Source organism: Sminthopsis crassicaudata, chromosome 3 (assembly GCF_048593235.1).
Source record: "Sminthopsis crassicaudata isolate SCR6 chromosome 3, ASM4859323v1, whole genome shotgun sequence".
Classification (NCBI taxonomy): Eukaryota; Metazoa; Chordata; class Mammalia; order Dasyuromorphia; family Dasyuridae; genus Sminthopsis; species Sminthopsis crassicaudata.
The window spans coordinates 115,468,225-115,493,604 of NC_133619.1; the positions used below are offsets into that span (position 1 = coordinate 115,468,225).

The window sequence follows — 25,380 nt, forward strand, 5'->3', positions numbered from 1 at the left end:
GCCAACTATTTAGGCACAATAGATCTTTGAGCTGATAAAGTACTAGATTGTTATTATTTTGAAATAAGAAATAAGAAATATCATGTTAATGCTAAATGTCAAGATCCCACATCTTTATTTTACTAAACGATCATAAACTTTTCTTAACTCTTTTTATCTAATCTTTTCAAATAATTCTCCCAATGCATTTGAATTGCAATTAATCCAGACTATGAATTCTTTTTTGATTCAATTCAATTTGTTGTTCAGGAATGACAACAATCGTAAAAATATATTCCTAGAGGGACTCAGTGTGTATAGTATCAGGCCTTACCTCAATTTCCTCATCTGGAAAATGGAAATATAATAGTAACCACATCCCAGGATTATTATGAGAATCAAATAAATTAATAATTATAAAGAATTTTGTAAGGGTCCTTTAAATGGGTGGCCACAGTGCAACAGGAGATTTGAGTGGCCCAGAAGTAATTTCTATGGGTAAGGATTGCCCTTTGAGCAGGATCCTGACCATATTGAGATATCTTCCTAATGGGAGCCGGCTCTCTCTCTGATTGGCTGTGTGTTTGTGACCTCACAGACACTTTTTAAGTCCACTGCGGACAGCAAGTTGCTCTCTTTATCCAGAGGTAGCTGAGCTGAGTGGATGAATAGCTGAGAGCGGTAAGGAGCTTTAAACCAGGTGTTCACTAGGGAGTTAACAAGTCAGGGCATTATATGAGCAGGTATTATAAAGGCTTTAAGTTTGCACATGCTTGTTCTTTAGTGTGCTATCGGTTATTAAACTACGATTCAAGGAATAGTGGCCAGAGATCTCTGAAGGCCTCAGAGGAGGTGAGTTTGTAGAATTAGTTGATACTGCAAAGGTCAGTGGCCAGAGATACCCTGACACCCTGGGAATTAGGAGAGACTGACAATAGTAAATGCAATGATAGCATGTTACAGAATTTAACATGGTTAATGTTATTTATTATTAATTATTATTATATATTATATGATTATTATGAAGCACCCTAAAAGACAGGAATATAATAAATAATATTATTGTTTCTATTATACTGATAAGGATTTAAGGTTCAGAAAGGTTAGTAGTTACAACTTGAACACAGGTCTTCCAACTTTATCACAAAGACTTCTTCGAACACATAAATCAGATACTAAATTCAATGAGTTAAATTGAATTAACTAATTAAATCCTACATTCGAATACTGAACTAGAGCTAATTCAGTATTTTGGAAGCTTTAAAGTCTAGAAGAAACAAAATATTAGACTGCCTATGAAATGGAAGTTCTATGAAGCTATTGTACTGACCTCATTGTTGTATACCTCTGAAGCCTGAACAGTTTAACCAAACCAGAAAACTGAATCACTTCCATTTGAATTATATTAGGAAAATTCTGAAGATCACCTGAACTGGACCCTAATGTCACTTCTCAAGCTGAACTCCCAAACATTCAAATTCTACTGTAGAGAATGCAATTTTGGTGGCTGGCCATGTTCAAATGCCAAATGTGCTTGCCTAAAATAGGACTCTCAACAGTATAGAAGTACTAAAGAACATACCCAAGGTTTCTCTGAATAACTCTGGAATCTATTGTGAGGCATGGGAGACTTTTACATAGGACTTCTGAGCGTGGTGTGCTTGCAACAAAGAAGGGACTATGTTCTATGAACAAAGCAAAATTCAGTGGCTCAAAAGAAATGTGAGATGGCTCAGTTTAGAGATAACTCCCCTCCAAGTGTTAATGTGGATCCACTCCAAATATTCACGTGAACTCTTTATGCTCAATCCATGACAAATCCTGTAGAGCTCACATAAGTCTGATCAGCCATAATTGGACACACTGTACCTTAACCTCAACATAGCGATATCTTTTTAGTTCTCTTAGAACATGAAGGACAACCAAACAACCAATCATCAAGGGCAAGAGGCATAAGCTCTAGACCAAAACTTATTTCTTAATTAATATATAAGGATACCTATAAGTTCTTGTGTACTGCAGGCTTTTTGTTTTTAATCTGCATTTAAAATCAAATATTTCCACTGAAGAAGTAAAATTAAATGAAAAGAGTTTTATAATATACAGAACTCTATTCAATAAATAGTCTGAAAGATGATTTTGAAATAAGAGAATGTGTTAAGAATAGCATAAAAATTAGCATAAATCATTGGCAAAATATGCTCATAAGCTAGGAAAGTAGTTTAACACATGACCACATTGAGAAGTGTGAAGTATTATAATTCTATTGTCTATTCTTTCTCTGAAAAGTTAGCTCCTTCAGGAATGTCTTAATGAATAATAAAACTGACTTGATTTTTCCCACTGCAGTCAACTTTTCTGTCATGCTATTAATGATTCATAATGATTACATGCTAAATGGTTTTATTTCTGATAAAAGAAAGCCACTATAGGAGCAAGTAGCCAGTATCAGTCCTTTGATTCCTGTCTGATATTTTTAGTTATGTAGGGAAACACACATTTCCTAAAACATGCATAACAGCTAAATTAGAAGATGGGGTGTGGGGCAATATTTTAAATCAGTTAATACTAATCTACAAAGAGAAAGTAACTTATTATAATAACCAAGGCATAGTGAATAAAAATGAATGAATTATAATGCTTTGGGAGAGATGACATGTTTTCCTATATGTATTATGTCATATTATTTGATAGTTAAGTTTTATAATACAATGATTTGCAAAGTACCACAATACAATTTTCAAATAAGAATCCACAATACTTATTCACATAATTTCTTAGCTGAGTAAGTCACAACCCACATTTCTTTTAAGCCGTAGGAGTTCATGTTTGTATAAATCTTTCTCTACACATTTACAAGAAGTGTCCCTTTACAAAGGTCTAAAAATGCCTGTGAAAACCAAACATAATAACATTGTTATTCTGCCACTTATTAACAGAACAACGGGTCCTATAACAATTAGATATGAATATTGCAAACTGAATTTAATATGGAGCTGTCTTTGAAATGCCACTTTGCAGCAGCTTTTCAAATGCTTAAAGCACAGCAGGAGGTTAACTCCGTCTTCAAATACTAAATCAAAACCTTTTTTTAACCTGATAAATCTTACTGAAAGCAAGGTCTCCTTTTCAAGAGAGAATTATTCAACTATCAAGAGAGAAATCTAAACCTCCCAAGCTATTCTTTGTACATAAACTGTATTCATAGTAAAAGAGATGCTTAGATAGATATATAGTTGAGATAAATAGATATGATAGAGAGAAATCATAGACTATTATGATCAGTTGCAAATAATATTACTAAATGTAACTGTTTCTGTAACCTATTTTTTGTCCATCTCCTGCCTCCTATCTCCATACTTTTGAATAGGCAATCCTCCATGCCTGAAATGCACTCCTTTCTCAATGCTGCCTCTTACAACCCCTGGCTTCCTTGAAACCCTGTTCTGATTTTTTCATTTTCTTGTAACTTTTCCTCCTTTCCTCATCATTGTTCTTTTTAATACACAATTTTTCATTGTGTATCTTCAATATTAGCTCCTTGAGGTCAAAGATTATTTTCATTTTTATCTTTTTATCATTAGAGACTGGCATTATTAGTTCCAAATTACAGAAGGAAAACAGGCTTATATAAAATAAGATATTTGTCTATGGTCATATAGCAAGCAAGTGCCTAAGAATATATGTGATTCTATGTTCTACTGATATCTAACATCAATGCTTCAGATACTCTACAAAATTCCCTTTATAAGATTGTAGTTGTTCATTCATTCAGTCATATCTGATTCTTTGTGAACCCATGGACCATTGATTCCAAGCTTTTCTATCCTCCTAAAATCTATCTCCTAAAATCTGACCAAGCTCATGTTCATTGTTTCCATGACACTATCCTTATCATCTGCCATCTTCTCTTCTTTTTGATTCAATTTTTTCCCAATATCAAGAACTTTTTCAACAAGTCCTGACTATGTAGCCTCCAGCTTTAGTATTTGTCCTTCCAAAAAGAAGTCTGAATTACTTTCTTTAAATATTGACTGATTTGATCTCCTTGATGTCCAAAGGATTCTTAAAAATTTTCTCCAGTGCCATAGTTCAAAAGCATAGGTTCTATGCTGCTCAGCTTTTTATATGTAGCACTCAGCATATAAATCAATTTTAAAAGATGACAATATACAACCTTGTTATACTGCTTTCCCAATTCTCAGATCAGTTATTCCATGTTTGGTTCTACCTCTTATTTCTTGGTTCACATACAAGCTCCTCAGGAGACAAATAAGATGATCTGATGCTCCTATCTTTTCCAGGACTTGGCCACACTTTATTGTGATCCACACATATATAGTCAGTGAAGCATAATTAGATGTATATTTTTTGGGAATTCCTTTGTTTTCTCCATAATTGTAGTTAGATTATAACAAAGGCAACAGAGAAGTCTTAAATAGGGCTTCTTAACCTTTTTCTGTCATAAATTCCTTTGGCAATTTGGTGAAACCTATTTATCCTTTGTTGGAACAACATTTTTAAATGCAGAAAATAAAATAATGTAGAATTACAAATAAATCAATTACATTGAAATAACAGTAATCATAATATTAAAAAATTCTGAATTTTCCTAAATTATGATTTAAAGAAGTACTCTCAGAAAGTTGAGGGCAATAGTAAACACAAAGAACTATGGAGTCTAAATGCAGATAAAAGTATGCCATTTTCATTTACTATGGTTTTTCCTTTTTGTTTTTTTTTTTATTTTTTTAACATGTCTAATGTAGAAATATGTTTAATATTATTCCACATGTATAATCTATATCAGATTTTGGGGAGGGGATGGTAAGAGAGGGAGAAAAATTTGGAATTCAAAATCCCATAAAAATGAATGTTTAAAACTATCTTCACATGTAATGGGGAAAAATAAAATACCATTTACAAAACAACAAAAAAAAGTGTTGATTTGCATTTCAAAAGGAAATGTGCAAGAAGAAGAAATCATTTTCACCTAAGAGTCTCATTTACAAGGGAATGAAGGAGTAGAGACTAGGGATGTTGATGAAGGAGATAGTGGAAGAGCTAGGAAAAAATAAATGAAAAAAATGACAATTTAATATGTAAAAGAAGTACATTTCAGGAATAGAGAATATCCTGAAAGAAGACCTGGATGTTGGATGTATCAGCTGAGATGAAAATAGCTATAAGTTCTTGAGAGAAGAGCTACTAGTTCTTGACTTAAAATAGCTTTTGAAAGAGAACAATGTAAGTAACTCCAAAAGGCTGGAATTATATGGTGAAAAGTGGCAACTTTGAGTTTATATTTTATCCCAATGACAAAAAGAAGTTATTAAAGTTTCTTGAACAAGGGAATTAAATGTATGTATACCAGTGTTGAGGTCCAAAATGCTGGGGTTCTAGACTGATGTTATGAAGTATCACAGAAGAATATGAAAGCTCAGACCCACTCATCTTCAAGTCAAGAAGCAAAGTTTATCATAATTGCAATGCCAATTAAAGTGGGCTAGATTTTCAAAGAGGAAGATAGTAAGGAACAAACAAGTAAATTTTTAGGGGAAAGAGAGAAACCAGGTGCTTCATGGCACTGATATGCTAATTTCATGCCTTAGAGGTAGAGTTGAGAAGTGATCAGGTTCTTACTTTGTATGCAAATACCCTACCCATAGTTCCCTGGACAGAGTTCACAGGGGGAATCTTCCTGAGATATGTTTTTAGGCCTAAAGCATCACTAGATAAAGTGACAGGCATCCAATTTTGTACTTCACTTGAGTTAACTTTAAGCACTTCATAATCAATATTCATTAGCTCCAATTATCCAACAGCAAGCTGTAATCTGGTGGCCAGCAATATTTTGGACTTTACAAGATAAACTAAGGCAAGGTAGCCTAAGAAAAGAAATGTATCATTCCTAACTACACTGTTCCCAAGTCCAGGTAGTTTGGGGATTATTTTTATAATAGCTTTTTATTTTCAAAATACATACAAAGATAGTTTTCAGTGTTCACCCTTGTAAAATTTTTTGTTCCAAATTTTTCTCTCTCCCTTTCATCTGCTCCTGAGTTGGCTTGAATCACCTCATTGTTGAAAAAAGCCAAGTCCATCACAGCTGATCATCACATAATCTTGTTTTTGCTGTGTACAATGTTCTCTTGGCTTTACTAAATCCATGATCAGTCTCCCTAGTTTTTGCTCTGGATATGGATGGCACTTTCTATCGCAAATCTATTGGAATAGCCTTGAATCACGTCATTGTTGAAAAAAACTAAATCCATCACAGTTAATGATCACATAATCTTATTATTGCTATGTACAATGTTCTCCAGGTTTTGCTCACATCACTCAGCAACAGTCCATGTAAGTCTCTTCATGCCTTTCTGAAATCATCTTGTTGATCATTTCTTATAGAGTAATAATACTTCATTACATTTATATTACATAACTTATTCAACCATTCCCCAACTGATAGGTATGCACTCAGTTTCCAGTTTCTTACCACTATGCATGTAGTGCTTATGTGGGCCTTTTTCCCTTTTTAATAATCTCTTTGGTATACAGACTGCCTGATCAAAGAGTGGGCACATAATTCCAAATTACTCCCCAGAATGGTTAGATCAGTTCACAATTCCACCAAACAATGTAGTAGTGTCCCAGGTTTACCACATCTCTTCAACCTTTAATCATCATCTTGTTCTGAAATTTCAGCTACTCTGAAGTATAGTAGTACCTCAGAGTTATCTTAATTTGCATTTCTCTAATCAATAGTGATTTAGAACATTTTTTCATATGAATAGAAATGGCTTTTATTTCTTCATCTGAAAATTGTCTTTTCATATCTTTTCACTATTTATCAATTAGAGAATGGCTTGCATTCTTATAAATTTTCAATTTTCTATATATTTTAGAAATAAGGTCTTTATCAGAGCCTTTGGATGTAAACACTTTCCCCAGTATTCTGTTTCCATTCTCATCTTGGCTGCATTGGTTTTGTTTGTACAAAACCCTTGATTTTTTTTTACTACATTATTTCTGACACTTCACCAAAAGACTGGGAAGTTTAATTTGGCATCAATAGGGGAAATGGGTTAGAGAAACAAGAAAGTAGAAAGCAGAGACTTGTGAGGGGGAAATTAAAAGAGTTCAGCTAAGGATTGATAAGAGCCTGCATAAGCAGTGATAGTATAAGCAGAAAGATAGAAATAGATTTAAAAGACAGTGAGAAAAATAGAATCAATAGGACTTGAAAATGGGATAGATAGGAAAAGAAACAGAGAAGGTAACTCCATTTTTGAATCTTAGAAACTGAAAATTTGGTTGTGTTATCAATAGAAATAAGGTTTGAAAGAAAAATAATTTGGGGGAGATAGTATTGTAGGATACAGTGAGAAATATCCTAGACCTGGAGTCAAAAAATTTGAATTTGATCCCAGGTATACTCCAAATATGTGACCCTGGACAAATCATTTCATCTCTCTGATCCTCAGTTTCCTAATCTGTACAAATGGAGAATATACTATTTATACCCTCCTACTAATTTCATGCTTCAGGAAGCGCATGCATATTTATTTGTCATCCTTCCTTCCCTAATGTTTCTGCTGTGCAAAATAGACGCTACAAAATAGGGCCGTCTGAGGAATTGCTGCATTGATTCTCAGCCTCTCCACACAGATTCTAGAAATCTACTGTCAATCATTCCACACCTGTACTGAAGGCAAATTGTCATAATGCTGATTGGCAGCTGAATGCAAGCATTCCATACTAATTAACTCACCTGTGCAGGTCTCACTCTCAGCCAAGACTTACTCCCTATGTAGTCCAACCCTTAGGAAGTTCAAAATCAAATTTTTCTCTCTAAAGAAAAGTTGTTAAATGGCATGTTCAGTATTCATAATTCATGAAAAATATCCCGAAGTACCTCAACTTAACAAACACTTATTAAGTATCTATTATGTGAAAAATACAGAAGCTACATGGTTTAGTGGGTAAAGAGCTATCTGGAAGCCTGGAAAAACTGAGTTCAGGTCCTTGATCTTACCCTCTCTCAATGCTGTAGGCAATTCTCTAAGACTATAGGGAGAATATTTTCATGCTAAAACACCCCTACACTAATGAAATCAAAGGTTTATATCACCTTTTCCTCCGCTCCACTCTCCTAAAATGTTCAGGATTCTAATATACAATGAGAAAAATTATGAAAAATGGCATAGAATATGAACCCAAAGAATGCGCCATTAAATGAGGGAAAGTAACAGGTGCAAAAATGAGCATTATATTGAGATAGGGACAAAAGAAAAATCAAGACAAAGTGTCCCCCAATTTTTGGGTTTTAGTGATAACCATCAAAGAATATTTGGAATTTGGAAACTGGTTGATAATGATGGCATTAATGATCATGATGTCTTTACTGTATTTATCACAAAAATAGTGGCTCTCTCTTTTTCTCTAGCTGCTTTCTAGCAGAATTTTCAGAAATCTCTTTATTTCTTCAGTTTGGGGATCTCCTGGCATGAGAATGTCTTTCACTAATGAAAGGTGAATGAACTATCTTTGTCTTAGAAGTGAAATCCTAGGAAGCTGCCTAAAACATACAAGAATTGAGTGATGTGCTCTGGACCATGCAGAAAGTTAAGGATCAGATGTCATAGGATTGAAAGTTTTTAAGGTTCAAAGTCTTTCGGTTACCCTCTGATTTTGTTATTTACTACCTACAAAATATTACACCTGCTCCCTCAATTGTGGGATTGAGTTTTTTAAATATGCGCCTATCTTCTAGAAATTAGACTCAGATCATCAGTTTATTTCTTATAGTTTAACAATTCAAAGATGAAGAGAAACAGCATACCCCCACTTTATTAAATGAAGGCAGATTCACTGTCTACACTTGTTGTATTTGCTTTCTCTATTTTATGACCATTGCCACTCTTCTTAAAATTGAGTCTATAAATAATATATAAGAGAAAATCTCTCAGATATTGCTTGCTTACTTGTATAATTCTAATAATTTAAGATTTATGTCATATTTTAAATGAAAGTATCTGATTAATTCATGGGTCAGCTCAATATAATTTTTTTCTATTTCTTTTGATTTGCTATGAAAAAAAGTAGGATTTAAGCAAAATGAACAGATAAATTAAGTGAAATAAATCCTTATCCAGCTTATATCAGACTCCATCACATAGGTGGTTTGAGTATCACTAAGTTTGGAAAAAAATCCAATATATTTTGTATAACTTCTCAGGAAAAATCTTTCAATAGGCATTTCTTATTTTGCTGATATTGAACACTAATTTACTCTAGATCTGGATTTAGTCATTAGGTTTCCCTCTCAAATCAATGTAAACTATACTTCTCTACTTTAACATGAAGATTAATATATGTATTAAAATAGATGTTATTGTACATCTTCATTATAATTTTCTGATATGAACAACAGTAGTCCCAGAGCTGCCAAGCATTATCACCTATGGCACAAATCCTTTTATAAGAATCTGTGTGGAGAGGCTGAGAATCAATCCTTTTATATATTTCACCTATCTATTAGGGATTAAGCAGGCACACTAATAGAATTATTTGTAACTTTAAAAAATAAAACAGAAAAAAATTAGTCTAACTCATTTATAAAAAAAAAAATCAATACCCCCCTCAGCCCCTCTACATTATTGTATAGATATGGCTATTATTTTGGATGTATTGTTTCTATATATTTAATGTATTATAATATATATTATAATCATATATATACATATATATCATATGTATTATACTATGCATATATTATTTGTGTTTATATATGTACATGCACACAGGTGCATTAAAGATGAAAATGTTGTTATTCAGTTGTGTCAAACTCTTCATGATCCCATTTGGCAAATATACTGGAGTTGCTTGCCATTTCCTTTTCCAGCTCAATTTACAGAAAAAGAAAATAAAGCAAACAAGGGTAAGTGACTTGCCCAGAATCACACAAATAGTAAGTGTTTGAGGCCATATTTGAACTCAGGAAGTTGAGTCTTCCTGACTCCAGGAGCAGCATTTTATTCATTGCCCAACCTATCTCCTCCTCCTCCTTCTCTTTCTCCTCTTTTTCTTCCTCCTCCTTTTCCTCCTCCATTTTCTCCTCCTCCTTCTCTTTCTCCTCTTTTTCTTCCTCCTCCTTTTCCTCCTCCATTTTCTCCTCCTCCTTCTCCTCTTTTCTTTTTCTTCTTCTTTTTTCTTCTTCCTCTCTCTCTCTCTCTCTCTCTCTCTCTCTCTCTCTCTCTCTCTCTCTCTCTCTCTCATCTCTCTCTCTCTCCAAGGTTGGAAAGACCTAAATTTGAATCCCATCACATGTATTTACTTGCTGTGTGATTCTGGACAAATAATGTTTATTTTTTTCATTTATAAAATGAGATTAATAAGCTCATGATTGAGGCTCAAATATATACAACATTTTATTACTTTTTAAATGTTACATAAATTTCTGACAGAGACTATCATATGCCAAATTATATGTTAATAAGAGTATTCTGATCATTGTGATCTTTAAATAAACTATAGTAATTATAACAATATTATTGTGCTATAAGAAATAATAAATGTAAATGTAATGAATACAAAGATGCATAGGAAGACATATATAATGCAAAATAAAGTGAATAGAGCCAAAAAAATAATCTGCCCAATGCTTATAATAGTATAAATAAAAAGAAAAACCACCACAAGACAAACTGTTTCAAAATTCTAATGACCAAACTTAGATTGAAAGAAAAGACATTATGAATACCTTCCCTCAACCCATTTTTTAAAAGGAGGGTTCTCAGAGATACATAGTATTACATATTATTTATTATGAAATAATTATATTTACTTACAATTTTTTCTCTTTTTTGGATTTTTTTTGTAATAGAGGATGGCTCTTTAGTCTGTAAAAAGGGAGAGAGTAGGGGAAACATAAGTATTATAAAATTAAAGAGGTATAGAAGTCATATTTTTTTAAACTGTATAGGCTGGAACTATATCATTCCAGTACATACCATTAATGAATCCATAATCTAATACCAACGCCATACATTACTGTAGACTCATTAAAACACTGTCTCCATTCTGGGACACATGCCATGTTCTAGCCTACTCTTAGTTCAGGTAAGAAAGAGATTTACTAGTCCTTTCTAATGCAGATTGTAGTTTGATTTCCCAGCTATATTCATTCACAAGGATAGTTGTGTTCTAACTACTATTACCTTTGAATATATAATGACTATATATGTCTAAAAAATGCATTTACCAGATGATCGTAGCTCATAGAGATCACTTTTTCCTCGGAATGCACATAACATTTCCTGAATACATCACTCATTTGACACTTTTCATTATACTGAGCTGCATCATTAGTTAATTTTTTTCATGAAAGTATGTGTTATTCCCCAGAGGAATTAAAAATACAACCACATTTTATATTCTGATCTCCATCTTTTTCTTATCTACTCCAATGATTTCAATTATAACATATGGGAATATCCAACTCCAAAATCTCCTAAATTCCAGTCCTATTCTGCCTATCCTGTGGACTGCTATCTATCTTTAACCCACGAAGATTATGCTGTTTTGTTGGGCACTTGATTGTTGCTATAATACAAGTTCCTTTGCCTTCCAAAATATCATGTTCAAAGGCTTCCAATTCTTTAATGTGAAAAACAGGTAAATCCTGGATAATCCTGACTATAGTTTCTTCATAATCCAATTTTTTCATTCTGGATCCTTTGATAATTCAATTGTTTCATTCTGGCTCCTTACACCATTTTCTCCTTGACCTGATAGTTCTATAATTTGGTTATAATATTCCTTGGAGTTTTCATTTTGGGACCTCTTCCAGGAAATGATTAATGGATTTTTTTCAATGACTATTTTATCTTCTTAGGATATCAGGGCAGTTTTTTAATACTTTCTTAAAAGATGTTGCTTTTCAAGACAACCAAGGTTCAAGACCCAGGTAATCCAATAATTTTTACTTTTTATTGTAATAAATTTATTTTAATACATATTATTTTATGAATCATATTGGGAGGAAAAAATCAGAGCAAAATGGAAAAACCATGAGAGAGATATAGAAAAAACAGGAAAAAAGAAGTGAATATAGCATTTGATCTCAATTCTTTTTCTGGATGCAGATGGAATTTTCTATTGAAAGTCTATTGGGATTGCTTTGGATCACTGAACTACCGAGAAGAACCAAACTTTTCATAGTTGATCATCACACATTCTTTCAGTTATTGTGTACAATGTATTCCTGGTTCTGCTTGTTTCATTCAGCGTCAGTTTACATAAATCTTTCCAGGTCTTTCTATAAGCAGCTTGTTCAGCATTTCTATAGAACAATAATGTTCCATTACCTTCATGTACCACAACTTGTTCAGCCATTCCCCAAATGATGGTAATCCATTACGTTTCCAATTCTTTGCTACCACAAAAAGAGCTGCTACAAACATTTTTGAACATGTGGGTCATTTTCTCTCCTCTATGATTTCCTTGGGATACAGATCCAATAAAAACGCTGCTGAGTTTTATAGCCCTTTGGGCATAGTTCCAGATTGCTCTCCAGAATAGTTGGTATCTCAGAGTTATTTTAATTTGCATTTCCCTAATCAATAGTGATTTGGAGCATTTTTAATATATCTATAAATGGCTTTAATTTCATCATCTGAAAATTTTCTGTTCACATGCTTTGACATTTATCAATTGGGGAATGACTTGTAGTCTTACAAATTTGACACAGTTCTTTATATATTTTAGAAAAATACCTTTTCCAGAAATCCTAGCTATAAGTTTTTCACCAGATTTGTGCTTTCCTTTTAATCTTGTTTCTGTTGGTGCAAAAACTTTAATTTAATGTAATCAAAGTTGTCCATTTTGCCTTTCATAATGTTCTCTAGTTCTTCTTTGGTCATAAATTCTTTCTTCAGTGATTTGATAGATAAATCATATCTTGTTCTACTAATTTCTTTATGACATCATGCTTTATGCCCAAATCATGTATTCATTTTGATTTTATTTTGGTATGGGGTGTGAGATGTAGGTCTATGTCGAGTTTTTGACATTATTTTCCAGTTTCCCTAACAATCTTATTCAAATGGTGAGTTCTTATTCTAGGAGCTGGAGTTTGGAGGTTTATCAAATACTAGATTGCTATAGACATTGATTATTGTGTATACGTAGCTAATCTATTCCAGTGATCCCCCACTCTTATTTCTTAGCCAGTACCAAATGGTTTTGGTTCTAGCTGCTTTATAATATAATTTTAGATTTGGTACTGCTAAGCCACCGTCATTTGTATTTTTTCATTAATTTCCTTGATATTATTGAACTTTTGTTCTTCCAAATGAATTTCATTATTATTTTTTCTACTTCTGTAAAGTAGTGTTATGATAGTTTGACTGGCATGGCTCTGAAAAGAAGACCAATTTAGGCACAATTGTAATTTTAATTATATTAGCTCAGCCTAGCCATGAATAATTGATATTTTCCCAATTATTTAGATCTGATTTTATTTGTAATTGTGCTTTGTAATTGTGTTCATATAGTTCTTGGGTATCTCTTTGCAGCCCAATAATTTTTAAATTCTTTCTCTTGGATCTATCTTTCAGGCATTATTATACCAAAGACATATTTTATATCTTCTTGTATTTTTCATTCTTTTGATTTTCTTTGGCTGATTCTTAAGGTCTCGGAGAGTAATTAGCTTTAATTTGCCAATTTCTAATTTTTAAGGAATTACTTTCTTCAGTTAGCTTTCGTATCTTCTTTTCCATTTTTTCCAAATTTACTTTTAAAGAAAGTTTTCTTTAGTGGATTTTTTCCATTTGGGCAATTTTATTTTTAAGGAATTGTTTTCTTAAGTCAATTTTTGTCCTTTCTTTTCCAAGCTAGTGAGTCTCTCTTTAATACTTCACATTTATTTTCCCATTTTTTACTATAACTTTCTTCTTTGACTTTTAAAATCTTTTTTGAACTCTTCCAAGGAGGCTTTTTGAACTTGGGACCAATTCATAATCCTCTTTGTACTTTTGCATGTAGGCATTTTGATGTAGTTTTCTTCTTCTGAATTTCTATTTTGATCTTCCTTTAACATAGTAGCTTTTCTCTAGTCCAGGCTTTTTTTTTCTTATCCCTTTTTTGCCTGCTTTGTGGCTTTTAATGTACAAGGGATACTGTACCAAGCTTTTTGTGATGGGAGCTAAGGTGTTGGTGGTTTGTCAGGGACCACCTACCTGGCATACTGACTCAGGATTATGGAGTATTGGTTGATGTTCTGTGATGTGGCTAAAAGTCTCCAGCTGACTTGCTTGGACACAGTCTGTATTAAGTTTCAATTCTTCTTTTAGTTATCTGAAATAGACCTTTCTGGAAGTCCTTCTAAGTTATCTTAAACTAGAAAATTGTTTCACTCTGTCTTTTTGTAGATTCTGTGACTCCAAATCTGTTTAGAGGATCAATTTAACGGTTTTATGAAAAAAAAAAAAAACTGTGGAGAACTCAGGCAACTTTCTGGCTTCTCTCTACCATCTTGCACAACAATTTCATTTTAAATATGGAAAAATAATCTAAACAGTTAAGTCTCTTGCCCCTACAAGATTGCAAAATAGATTAGTTCATTGAAATTCCTAAAGTAAAAGTTAAATGAATAGTCAAAAGGAGACAGATAGGTGGCAAAAGAAATAGAAGAGACTTTAGAGTCAAAAGAACTTCTGTTCAAATGTGACCTCATACAGTTAATAGGTATGTGATCCTAATCAAGTCACAACTTCAAATGCCTAACCCCACTGCCCCACCTGGCAAAAATAATTAATTAAAATAATAATTAAGTTATAGGAAGATTTAATAATACTCAAATAGTTTGGAGTTTCAACTTACCCTTCTTAGAGTTAAAGTCTAATACTGAAACAAGTATTTTAAAAAACTCAAGAAGATGAATAGAATCCTAGAAAGTTAGAGATGATATTCTTTTGTTGAAAACTGAATGGGAATAGAAAGGAATATACCTTTTCTCAGATGTACATGGCACCTTCAAAAAAATTGTGTTAGTAGGGCATAAAAAAATCTCATTACCAAATGCAGAAAAGTACAAATGTTAAATGCACTCTTTTCAGACCTTACTACAATAATGTAGCCAAAATAGAGATTAGAAAGAAATGTATATATCTAAATTCATACATCAATTTAAAAAAGAAGAAAGAACAGATTAAATAAATATTCAAATTAAAAAACTGAAAAAGAATAAATTCCAATTAAGCTCTTGGTTGTAAATCCTGTACATTAAAGATGAGATTAATCAAATATATTTTTTTAATTAAAGAAAATGAAAAACTTATTTTTTAAAAAAGCAGTTAAGTAGATAATCCATTGGTTAATTTGAATTTAAAAAACTAAACTGAACTGTTAGTATCAAAAATAAAAAGAGTGAATGCACTACTAATAAATACAAAATTAAAGCAATTATTAAGAGTTATTTTGTTCAGAAGCTTCTAAAACTAACAATCTAAATGAACTGGATGAATATTTATAAAAATATAAACTGTATAGATTAAAAGAAAAAAAAAACCTGAATCTTTATATAATCCTATCTTAGAAAAAGAAATTAAGTAAGCCATAGATGAATTCCCTAAGAAAAAATCCCCCAGACCAGATGGATTTATGTTTGGATTCTGCTGCAAACAATTAAGAAAAAAATTAATTTCAACACTATATAATCTATTTGAAAAGAAAGGCAAAGGAGTTCTACAAATCCCTGTTATGACACAAAGATGGTGCTGCTACTTAACTCAGGAAGAGCAAAAACAGAGAAAGCAAGCATAAAGCAATTTCCTTAATGAAAATCGATGCAAAAACAATTTAAATAACATTCTAGGAATAAGATTATAGAAATATGTCATAAATATGATCAAGTGCAATTTATATCAGAAATGAAAAGTTGATTGAATATTTGGAAAACTATCAGAATAATTGACCTTCTCAATAACAAAAACAATTAAAAACCATATAATTACATCATCGACACAATCCGGTATTGGTTGAGAAATAGAGTGATATATTATTAATATAAATTAGATATTCAATACACACTAGCAAATAACCATAGTGGTCTAATGTTCTAATTCAAAGAACTCAACATTCGATAAAATAATTAAGCATAGACCAACACTTTAAAATTTATATAAAAATAAGGTTAAAAGGGATAAATGATTTAAACATAAAGATGGTATCATAAGCAAATTAGGGAAGCAAAGGAAAATGTAACTTTATACTTATGGATAAGGGAAAAACTTATGACCTAACAAAAGATAGGATTACAGGAAATAAAATAGAAAATGTTGATCACATGAAATTAAAATCCTTTTACACAAAACCAATGCAACAAAAAAAAATTGAAAAGAAACAGGTGTGTGAGGGAGGAATCAAATAGTTAACTGAGCTAACATGTATAAAAAATAAAAACTATTTTCTGGTTGACAAATTATCAAAGGTTATGAATATTCCATTCTCAGAAGAAACCAAAGCTCTCTATAATCACAGGAAAAAAAATGCTCTAAATCACTACTTATTAGAGAAATGCAAATGAAAACTCACATCCACCAGATTAGCTAAAATGAGAGAAAAGGAAAATGACATGCTGGAGGAAATATGGATATTCTTTATTTAGAATACACATCCTATAAGGAATAAGAATAAGCCAGAACCTTTGCCTCCAGGCACAGTAGGCTTTACCATATCACCTCCTGAGAGTGTTTACAAAACAGTGTCCATCCATATCCTAATGTGGGAAACTGGGGAATGTGTAGCTAATATCCCAGTCACTAATACAGGTAGACAATGTATGACTTATCATCCAGGAAAAGTAGTAGCATCAGGTTTACTGATACAGACTCCTAATAGGCAATCTGGTGATAGTCACCCAGATTCTGACTCCAACCAACAGAATCCAGGAATATTCAGGACTGCAGCTGTAACAGCTGACTGATCTATGCTCACTATCTATGTAAAAGACATACCATTGGAAGGCTTGGTAGGCACAGGTGCAGATTTACAGTCATTAGAGGTGCCAGCTGGCCCACTCATTGACCAAAGATTAAGGCAGACACCTCCAAAATAGGAGGATCAATAGCAGCTGAAGTTAGTGCTGCCCCTTTGAGGTGGACATTTGAAGGTAAAATAGGAGTTTTTACTCCTTTTGTAGTTGAAAAAATCCCCAACTGTAAAATACGGGCTAGCTCCTTGGAGGAACTCAGGATCAGCCAGAGTCAGGATAAATCAAAGTCCTTGGTTTTTAGGTGGAGAAATGAAGGAGTCAGGAAAGCTGCCATATGACTTGCCAAAGATGTATCATAGATTCTGGAGTCTGGAGTCTCCAGTCTCTCTCCTCCTTGTCCTGCTGCCAAGTAACTCTTAACTTCTCTCCCTCCACCCTTGACTATGATTATCTCACTATTAAATATTCAGCAAGCACTAGTGGTGAGGAGAGCCATCATCCAAATAAATGCTAGTAAAGCTATTATCTAACATCAAATAGGTAGCCTTAAGTGCTCTCTTGTCTGATTCAGAGTTTCAGCCCTCTACACCCATCAATATGTGGAGAAGAGATATCTTACAACAATTATAATTACAATTGAGTACTTCAGCTTTTTAGGCAGTTCTGCTGTTGAAGGCCTGCCAACACTCTCACCTGTTCCCATTCAATGGAAAACTGACACACCAGTGTGGGTAGAACAGTGGCCCTTAGCTAGTGATAAAATTCAGACCTTATTAGATAAGGCCTTATTAGATATTAGATATGGTACAAGAACAACTTGACCAAGGACACTTACAACCTTCTCTAAGTCTATCTAAGTCCCCTGAATTTGTTGTAAAAAAGTAATCTGGAAAAGGGAGGATGTTGACTGATCTGAGAAAAGTAAATAATCAGATGGAAACTATGAGAATTCTTCAGCCTGAACTTCCATCTCCTACTCAGTTGCCGAGAGAATAGACTCTTTGGCTTATAGGCATTAAGGATTGTTTCTATCCTATACCTCTAGATAAGGAGGATACGAAAAGATTTGCCTTTTCCCAGTGTTAATCTAGTTGAGCCTTATAAAAGATATGAATGGACAAGTTTTGCCACAGGGAATGAAAAATAACCCTACTATGTGTCAAATGTATGTTACTGCTGCTCTTACTCCAGTAAAAAAAGCATTTCCAAAAGTTATGTTGTTACATTACATGGATGATATGTTGGGGTGTGGACCTGAAGAGCAAATGTTAGAAGCATGTCTACAAAAGACCATACAAACACTAAGAAACTACAAATGGCATATAGCTCCAGAAAAAAAAAAATCAAAGACATACTCCTTTTCAATATTTAGATATGAAGTATATCCTAAGGTGCTTACAGTACAAAAACTCTTTAAGAACAGAGAAGCTAAACAATTAAATGACTTTCAGAAATTGATAGGAGATATCCAATGGATATGTCCAGTTTTAGGCTTAACTACCTATCAATTCCAACTATTATATGACATTTTAAAGGGAGATAGTGCTTTAAATTCACCACACCAGCTTACAAAAGAAGCTCAAAAGGCTTTGAAAGAAGTTGAACTGGCTTTATCCATTGTGGTTGAGTTATTCAAAAATCCTTAGAAATATCAGTTTTTGCTATAAAAGAGGCAGTCATAGCAATCCTTCATCAAGGAGAAGTGTGATAGAGTGGGTGAACTTCCCAGCACAACAAGAACAAAGCCTTATTCCTTACCCAGTGCTTGTGGCTATATTTTTATTAAAGGCCATTAAGTGAGCAGTACAATTATCTGGGATACCTTTTATACCAATGCACAAATTAAGTATGCTGTGAAACCATCCCAGAGTGGCAAATTTTATTGGCCACAGCTCCAAATTTTACACCCAGGTCTCCATTAAAGAAAACCCAGCCATTGCATAATTGGCCATGGATCTTGAAGAAAAGTTTCTAAAGTTCCTCCTCTTCAAGTACCAACTATCTTTACAGATGCATCCAAACATAACATTTGTGCTGTATACTCTCATGACAACTATAAAGAGTACTCAAAACTCCTTTTCAGTCCACTCAGGAGAATGAATTGTATGCAATCATTCTAGGTCTTACTTAATATGCAGGAGATGTAAATACAATATCTGATTCAGCCTATTCAATAGGTATGGCACAAAGAATTGCCACAGCCTAAATAAAATGTGTAGTTTCTAATATATATCAGCTCTTTAAGGAACATCAAGAGCAAGTGAGAAAGCATCCAGGTAAGATTTATATCTTGCATGTCCACTCACATAGTGGACTCCAGGTCCTATTTTTTAATGGAAATTCAATAGCAGATAGCCTTCTCACCATGTTGACCAATACTCTTTTATTTCAGGCAGCCCAAGAATCTCATTCTAAATATCATCAGACCGCTTGAACTTGATGTCTGCAATTTGGGATAACAAAAGAGGAAGCTAGGAGCACAGTAAAAGCCTGTACAGCTTGACTTCTTTTCCATGCTTCTACACTCCCTCCAGGGAAAAACCTTTGTGGTTTGAGACCCAGTGAAATTTGGCAAATGAATGTGACCTATTATAAATCTTTTGGTCATCTGTATTTTATCCATATTGTAGTAGACACCTTTTCAGGATTTACTTTTGCCATACCAGTAGCAAAAGAAACAGCTCAAGTTTCACTGAATTCCTTAAATAAGCATTTGCAATTGTGGGTGTACCACAAGCAATAAAGACAATGGACCTGCATATACTTCTAAACATTTTGCACACTTTTGTGCATAGTATCAGATTTTACATACCACTGGCATATTTTTTAATCTTCAAGGACAGGCAATAGTAGAGAGGAGAAATAGAGACATCAACATGCTCCTCCAAAAACAAAAGAAAGGGGGAGCCTTTCTAGAGAACTCTAGAAACTCTAGAGAACTTCTAAATTTTAGCTCTCTATATCATTCATTTTTTGATTTTTGATAAAGATGCACTGGTTCCAGCAGACAGGTTTTATAACCCACCAGAAGGGCAGTGTCCAGTGCGAGCAGCTCCAGTGTCTTTAAATAATCGCCAGGTCATGTGGAGAGACCCAGAAAGCGGTGAATGGAAGGGACCAGATAGGTTAACTGCTTGGGGGAGAGGATTTGCTTGTATCTCTACAGATGGAGAAGGAATCAGATGGGTGCCAATGAGCCTCATTTGCTTTTTCCATTGAAAAAAGATGGAGCAGACCCTTGAAACGAAGAAGATGGTTCCATCACTGATTGTGTCCACCAGTGAAAAAGCATGGCAGTTATGGCAATTGCCTCATGAACATAAAAAAAAATTGTTAATGAAACTGATGCAGGACTTGAAAACCCTCAGGAATCATTAGATTCCCTGATATGTGTAGTAATGGACAATAGATTGGTTTTAGACTATCTCTTGGCTGCTAAAGGAGGCATATGTGTTATTTATATACTCTCCTTCTAGGACTTATGGACATGTATATTCATATTGTTTGTTATATCATTACTTGCCTGTGTGATTCCTCTCATGCTCATTCGTACTGTTTGTTACATCACTACTTGCATGTATAATTCATATTTGTTACACCACACTGAGCCTGTGACAGCTGTGGGGAGAGCCATCACTTCTAGCCTGAGTTATATCACTATGTGCTTGTGTAATACCTGCCATGCTGATGGATTTATGTATACCTGTTTCCATTGTATTACAGAGGAAACCCGCTAACAACATGTGATTTGACTCCCCATTTTCCCTTGGTGTGTTCATTTCTCTTCCTGAGAAGTCAGAGGGGGCATGACCACCTGTGTTCTAAAGCAAAAGAAAGCAGGAGATGTAGAAGGCCAGAACTTTGAAAAGGTATACTTAAGACTCAGTATGTTTGATGAAATAATGATTCCCTAGCTAATGATGTAATCACTCTAGTTAAGTACATATACTTAATATGCTGTGGTGATGTAATGAAACTATAGTTAGCACTTGAGCAGTAATGGTTAACATTGCACATGCTCAGTGTGGTTGTGCATGCTCTGTAATCATACAGAATGATGTAATCGTACTGGAGTATTTAAAGGAAGACACAGAAGACATAGAAGACTCTCTCTTGGCCACAGCTCTCAGACACAGACACAAGAGAAGATGCCAGATTCCAGACTCCATCTTTGACCAGCCACATGGCCCTCTTGCCTCCTTCACTCCTCCACTAAGACCAAGGACTTGGGCTAATCCTGAGAGCTAGTCCAGACATTACAAGCAAATAGCTAAGATGTTTTATTGTTATTGTATATTGAAGAGATGTGGTCCCTCCTTTCTTGCAGCTTTTTATAACAATAGAGTCTTCCCATTTTCTCTTAACCAGTTAAAAATCTCACCATTTAGTTAGGCTTCTTTTTCTACCATGCTAAAGATCTTGAAGTTACGTTTGAAGATTCTAGCAATATAAATACTTCAGAGCAGTTCTGAAAAATCAGTTCAATGGAATGAACATTTAATAATTACACTGTTAACTGTAAAGCACTGTTTTAGGGACTGTGTGAGCTCCTTGGGATACAAAAGATTAAAAACAAAAGTCATTATTAGCAAAGAGGTCAGAATTCTATGAATTCAGATGAGAAATTACATCTTCTACATCCAGATTCTAACCCAAATAAAAATTGAACTACTGTCAGTTATTTAGAAATATCATTTAGCTAAGAATGAATAGTTGAATGGAGTTTTGAAAGAATAATGCTCCAAAAGGGGAGTTATAGAGGAAATTTATTTTCTGCAAGGAAAATAGTATAAACAATGTTAAGAGCCTGTAAAGGGCTGGACAAGTTTAGAATCAATCTATTAATGCCTCATTTTATCCATTATATATAGTATGTTCAGTGAAATAGTGACAAACAGGATTGAAAATATGGGCTAGAATCCAGTTCTAGGTCTTTGAATGGCAAGCTAAGGATTTATTCTATAAGGAATGAAAATCTACTGGAAGTATTTGAAGAAGGAAATAGCATGGTTTAATCCATGGGGTGGAAGATTATTTTGCCACTGGTGAAAGAAGAGAGTTTAGATATTTCAATAGATCACATAAGAGTCAATGAGGGCCTGAACTAATGTGGTAATCACTGAAGTGGAAAGTGGGGGAAGCATATAAGAGGTCCTTTGACAGTGATAACCAGGGTTGCACAAGTGATAATGTGGATTGTTATTATTAATGATAATGATAACAAAAATAATAATACATTTATATAGTACTTTATCATTTGCAAAGTAATTTCCTTACAATCACCTCATAAGATAGGAAGTACAAAATTATTATCTCTGATAACCACTAAAATACTGGGGGAAAACTTTTATTAATTTTTTAAGCTACTTCATGTGTGCTTTTCTCACTAAAGAAGTCAATCAATAAGCTTTTATCAATAATAACAGCTCACATATCTGTAGTATGCTCTAGCTAAAAAGATACTTACTGAACATTTAAAAAGGGAAATGATCATCACTAAAAGCTATCATGACTTAATCAAGTGAAAGTCATACCACAATAAACTCCTTTGCAATTGTTTGTACTTAATAGTATTTTATTTTTCCCCAATACACGTAAAATAGTTTTCAACATTAATTTCATAAGATTTGAAGTTCGAAATTTTCCTTCCTCCCTCCTTTCTTTCCCTCTTCACAAGAACCAGGCAATCTAATATCGGTTATACATGTACAATCATGTTAAAGATATTTCCTCTTTAGTGACACTGTGAAAAAAGAATAAAAGCAAAAGGTAAAAATTATGAGAAGGGAAAAAAATGTTAAAATCAAAATGTATGTATTGATCTTTATTTAAACTCCACAGTATTTTCTCTGTATATGGATGGCATTTTCCATCATGATTCTTTTGGAATCATGGTATTACTGAGAAGAGTTATGCCAATCATAGTTGATCATCAAACAATTTTATTGTTCTATTTTGTGTAATATGTTCTCCTGGTTCTGATCACTTCACTCAGCATCAGTTAATGTAAATCCACCTGTTATCATTTCGGAACAATAATATTCCAGTATATTCATATACCATAACTTATTCATACATTCCCCAACTGATAGGTAGCCACTCAATTGCTAATTCTAGCTATAACAAAAAGAGTTACTATAACTATTTTTATACATGTGGGTCTTTTCCCAAATTTTATGATCTCTTTGGAATATAGATCTAGTAGTGGTATTGCTTGCTCAAAGAATATGGGTAGTTTTATAGCCCTTTGGGCATAATTCTAAAATGGTCTCCAAAATAGGTGGATCAGTTCACAACTCTACTAACAATACATTCATGTTTCATTTTTTCCCACATTTTCTCCAACATGGATCATTTTTTTTTCTGTCATATTAATCAATCTGATAGATTCAAGAGTTGTTTTAATTTTCATTTTACTAATCAATACTGACTTAGAGTTTTTTTGGGAGGGTTATATGTGCACATTTTTTTTTTTACACATTTCCTTATAAATAATGTTGGGAGAGAAAAATCAGAACAAAATGGAAAAACAATAAGACAGAAAAAAAGAAGAAGAAAGGGGGGGGAGTGAAAATAGAATGCGTTGATTTCTCTAAATGCAGATGGCATTTTCAATCCAAAGTTTATTGGTGGGGCAGCTAGGTGGCACATTGGATAGAGCACCAGCCCCAAAGTCAGAAGGACCTGAGTTCAAATTTGGTCTCAGACACTTAACATTTCCTAGCTGTGTGACTCAGGGCATAGTCACTTAATCCCAATTGCCTCAGGAAAAAAACAAAACAAAACAAAGTTTATTGGTGTTTTCTTGGATCACTGATCCTCTGAGAAAAATCAAGTCTTTCATAGTTAATTATCACGAATCTATGTACAACACATTCATGGTTTTGCTTGTTTTGCTTAGCATCCAATTTATGTAAATCTTTCCAGGCCTTTCTAAAATCACCTTGTTCATCTTTTTTTAAAAAAAATAATAATATTCCATGGTTTTCATATACCATAACTTATTTAACCATTCCCCAATTGATGGATATCTACTCATTTTCCAATTCTTTGCCATCACAAAAATTGCTGCCACAAACATTTTTGCACATTTGGGTATTTATATTCCTTTATGATTTCCTTGGGATAGAGTCCCAGTAGTAGCATTCCTGGATCAAAAGGTATGCACAGTTTTATAGCCTTTGGGTATAAATTGCTCTCCAGAATGGTTGTATAATGGTTGTATCAGTTCACAATTCTATCAACAACACATTAGTGGCCCAGTTTTTCCATATTCCCTCCAACATTTATCTTAATCTCTTCCTGTCATTTTAGCCAATCTGAGAGGTGTGAAATGATACCTCAGAGTTGTTTCAATTTGTATATCTTTAATCAGTGGTGATTTAGAGCATTTTTTTTTCTCATTACTATAGCTGGTTTTAATTTCTTTATCTGAAAACTGCCTGTTCACATCCTTTGATGATTTACAAATTGGCAAAAGACTTGTGTTTATATAAATTTAAGAAATGAGTCCTTTATTAGAAATATTGGCCACAAAAATTATTTCCCAAATTTTTGCATTCCTTCTTATATTGATTGAATTTGATTTTGTTTGTGATGAACTTTTTAGTTTAATGTAATCAAAAATATTTTGTAATTTTCTCTATCTATTGTTTGTTCATAATTTCTTCTGCCCCCCATAGATCTGAAAGATAAACTATTCCTTAATCATGTTTTGTCTAAATTATGTACCAATTTCAATGTTATTTTGGCATAAGGTATGAGATGATGGTCCATATCTAGTTTCTACCATACCATTTTCTAGTTTTCCAAGTAGTTTTTATCAGATAATGAGTTCTTTTCCTAGAAACTGGAGACCTTAGTTTATCAGGGGATTATTAAAACCAACGATTATTATGCCTCATGTACCTAACCTTTCCCACCATTTCACCACTTTATTTCTTGACCAGTACCAATTTTTTTTGATGATTGCTGCTTTATAATATAGTTTTAGGTCGAGGATTAGTAGGTGTTTTTCTTTAGTATTTTTTCACTATTCCCCTTGATATTCTTGACCTTTTGTTCTTCTGGATGGATTCTATTATTTTTTCTAGCTCTACAAAATAATTGTTTGGCAGTTTTATTGTTTTGGCATTGAACAAGTAAATTTAAGTAGAATTATCATGTTTATTAGTTTGATCTACCTATGAGGAATTAATAATTTTCCAATTGTTTAGATTTGACTATCTATGTGAACAGGATTTTGTAGTTGCATTTATATAGTTTCTGAGTTTGTCTTGGAAGATAGATTCCCCAATACTTTATAGTATCTACAGTTTTTCAATGGAATTTTTCTCTCTCTCTTGCTCATAGTTTTAAGATAGATACTGCTTATCATTTTAGGGAAAACTTCATTTATTCCT

General features: G+C 33.3%; 1 long non-coding RNA gene across 1 annotated transcript in view; it reads left to right on the forward strand.

Moving 5' to 3' along the window:
- Positions 1–615: 615 nt before the first annotated feature.
- The window catches only part of LOC141564893 (uncharacterized), a 137,804-nt gene continuing 113,039 nt past the window's right edge, over positions 616–25,380 (forward strand). The window contains exon 1 of the long non-coding RNA XR_012488787.1: positions 616–660. This is a non-coding gene — a long non-coding RNA (uncharacterized LOC141564893). The remainder of the gene's footprint in view (positions 661–25,380) is intronic.